We start from the raw sequence: 3,974 nt of genomic DNA, 5'->3' as shown, positions 1-3,974 counted from the left end.
ATCCTGCATCAGGACTCGACTGCTTCAATGTGAAGAACAGAGTTGCAGTAGTGGTCCATGTTTGGTGTGCCCAGCAGGACGGCACACTTGCAGCTTAAGTGGTGTTGTGAGTAGTGCTTTGGTACTCCTACAAAAACTGAAAGAAAACCTGTTCAATAGTTGGTTGTTTAGTCATAATGCAGATATGGTCGTCCGCAGAATTTTTTTTTGGGGGGGGGGGGGGGGGGTAATGAAAAAAGATGTAAAATTGTGTTGCCTGTAATATACCTGCAGTGTGATATTGAATATTGTTTAGAGGCAAATGGAAAATCCAGGATCCGGGGAGAGGAGGGACGGCAGAGCCCCCCCTTGCTCCCATTGGGGATGCCTATGAATTTCTGAGTAACTTCTTGAGTGCTCACATGAATCACTTAGGGGCATCAAGGTAGGATTTTGCAAGTCCTTAAGTGTGATTATTAAGTAATCGCAATTAAGGACTCGCAAGAGCCTATGCATGTAGTAATCACTATAAAAATAATCCTTAATTCCGACTCGCAATTTGTGAGTCGCAATTAAAGAATGGCTCCCCATTCATTCCTATGGACCTACATGCCCAAAGGAATGAATGGGAGATTGCACTCGCAATTTACGAGTACCAATTGCGCATGCAATTTCAAGGGTGCAAGGCTGTCAAAAGGACACCCTGTTGCACTCCGCAAATTGTGATGTGCACCCATGTTGCACACACATATGCCCTAAGGGCATATATGTGCGCAACATGAAACTTTGAAAAATGCACTCTAATGCATTTTTCAAAGATTTTGCAAATTACCAACCAGTTTAATACCTCGGTAATTTGCAGCCCCAAATAGGACACCCTGTTGCACCCCTGAAATTGTGATGTGCACCCATGTTGCGCACACACATATCCCAAGGGCATTTTTGTGCACAACATGAAACTTTGAAAAATGCACTTCAGTGCATTTTTCAAAGTTTTTGCAAATTACCGACCAGTTTAATTGCTCGGTAATTTGTGGCCCCAAATAGCGAAATCGCTATTTAAAAGTGGTTCTTGCATTGCATTTAAGGAATCGCAAATTGCGATTCCTTAAATGCAATCATAATTTAAGAAATCACAATAAATTGCGATTTCTTAAATTGCGAGTATCTTACACCTTGATGCATTGCAAAAGCCCTTTTTGCGGGAGCAAACAGCCGATTCTTTGCGAAGAGCACCGTTTGCACTCGCAAAAAAGGTTGATGCCTGTGCATTTCAGTACCTCCATTGGCTTGAGGCCATCTTTGTGTTATGCAATGATGTCTGATATCCCTACTTTGAGAAATAGCTGAATGTCCTGTAAAGGAGACTTTTTTGTTTGTTTTGAGCTCCTTGGGTAGATCATGGGCTTCTATTTCCTTTCTACACACAAGATCTACACACAATTGCCTTTAACAGTTTAGGCATCCCTGCATCGGCGAAGCTGTATTTTGCCTGGAATGGAACAGACGTTGTCATAAACCTGTTCTCATAGGGTGCAGCAGTTAATGTTTTTAAAAATGGCCGCTGATTTGTCTAGAGGGCGAGGTGACTGTCACACCAAGCATTGCCAAATGCAACTTTCACCAGAACATCTATTTTGTAATGAAGATTACTATGAAAAATGAGATTCCGCTGCACTCCTTAGGTTAACCAAAATTTTCAAATGGGTATATACAAAGAAAGTAAAGTCTTTTAGGGTGCTCAGGGTGATGCTCTTACTGTCCAAGGAGAGCAGAACGTATAGTGCCTGAAAGAACCCTGTGAGCACAGGGTGGTTGGCCTGAGCACACCTGTGTGCTTTGAATGAGCAGATGTAATCCGAAGGTTAATGTTCAAGAAAAGTTTTATTCACTTTTTATATGGGTTAATCTGTATCATAATTCTGTTTCGGAAAAGTTTTTTTCAATGAAAATTCAAATCATAAGCGAGTGTTCAAACAGTGAATACAGATATATCCAAAGTATTCAAATTCCATGTGGTAATCACATACATAACTCCTCACCCCAATGCATTTCGAGCCTAGGGGCTCTTCGTCAGGGGGTACACTGTAAGTAAAGTAAAGGAAGGTAAGGTCAGTGTGGAGCTGGATCTGTGTGAGAGCTAGCAATAGTAACATTCAGAGCTATAAATATATCCAACATGCGAAGTGCTTACTGAGTAAAAGGAAAGACCGTGCACGTGCAATTAAGAAGTTGAATAAAAAAAATTAAATAAAAAAGTTAAATAAAACGAGCCTGAAGGGCTGAACTTAAGAGTGAAAGTTTCCCAGAGTTTAAGCGTGTGGGGTGACGAGAAATTTCATTACCAAGAAGTAAAGAAGAAAATGAAGTACATAGAAAGGATGGATGAGCCCGCGTAATCCACAGTGAGCTATGTCGTGCGCATTTGTACAATTCTGTTCAATCGCACTTACCGAGGGTTAGAAGAGTGGGAAAGCCATGCATCACAGAAAGGCCGTTTGTGAAGTCCACTAGTGAGAAACGCCGACAGACGTGAATGAAAGTGTGCGCGAAGCCGCAATGGCGTTTAAAGAAACCAATCAGTGCAATAGAAAACAGACTGCGTGCATGTCAGGGCCGGTAAACACAAACAAGGGACTAAACGGGAATACACGCCAAATGCGCACGACATAGCTCACTGTGGATTACGCGGGCTCATCCATCCTTTCTATGTACTTCATTTTCTTCTTTACTTCTTGGTAATGAAATTTCTCGTCACCCCACACGCTTAAACTCTGGGAAACTTTCACTCTTAAGTTCAGCCCTTCAGGCTCGTTTTATTTAACTTTTTTATTTAACTTCTTAATTGCACGTGCACGGTCTTTCCTTTTACTCAGTAAGCACTTCGCATGTTGGATATATTTATAGCTCTGAATGTTACTATTGCTAGCTCTCACACAGATCCAGCTCCACACTGACCTTACCTTCCTTTACTTTACTTACAGTGTACCCCCTGACGAAGAGCCCCTAGGCTCGAAATGCATCGGGGTGAGGAGTTATGTATGTGATTACCACATGGAATTTGAATACTTTGGATATATCTGTATTCACTGTTTGAACACTCGCTTATGATTTGAATTTTCATTGAAAAAAACTTTTCCGAAACAGAATTATGATACAGATTAACCCATATAAAAAGTGAATAAAACTTTTCTTGAACATTAACCTTCGGATTACATCTGCTCATTCAAAGCACACAGGTGTGCTCAGGCCAACCACCCTGTGCTCACAGGGTTCTTTCAGGTAATGAAGATTACAACAATCTATTTTAGGGAAGTATAATCATCTGTGCATGCAGACTTTTATCTTGATGATGTTTTGATGGCATCAGTTGCTGAGCTAGACCGTTTGGCACTTAAGTCTGCAGACATGATGAGGTTTTTTCCCCTGAGCACTAGTTCTTCCAGGATACAGAATGCCGGAATCCCTCACTGATCTTTGGTTGATAGGTAGCACTATGATCTGTCCAAAACTGTTTGGCATCGACTGAGTGGCATCATTTGCTTGGTGGCATCCTGGGAACTGTGATCAGCTCCCTCAACCGGGCTTATGGCTTCCAATATGACTGTGAGTATTGCTAGTCTTGAGAGGTGTCTGTGCTTAATTTGTCCTGGGGGGATGATTGCAAACAGCACTTATTTTTTGGGGCCAGAGTTTTTGTGAGATAGTCTTGGGCCAGCTTCCCCATTATCTCATTAAACTAGACAATGTCTCTGTGGCTGCCTGTCTTGTGCATGAGGCGCTCCTCGGCCCAGGTTGTCATGTTGCGTGCATCAGTTCATTTGACTTCAGGAAGGAGCCTGTCCAAGAGCCATGGCTCTTGCTCCTCCTCTTCCTCTTCCCAGAAAGACGTACCATCTTGAGATGGGGATGTGCATGGAAAACAAAACACCATGCAGGATATAGGGTATCGCACCACCAAATAAGGACGTGGATCCAATGCACACCTCTAGCAC

This window comes from Lissotriton helveticus, chromosome 8 (assembly GCF_964261635.1).
Source record: "Lissotriton helveticus chromosome 8, aLisHel1.1, whole genome shotgun sequence".
Taxonomy (NCBI): Eukaryota; Metazoa; Chordata; class Amphibia; order Caudata; family Salamandridae; genus Lissotriton; species Lissotriton helveticus.
This window is presented reverse-complemented; position numbering follows the sequence as displayed.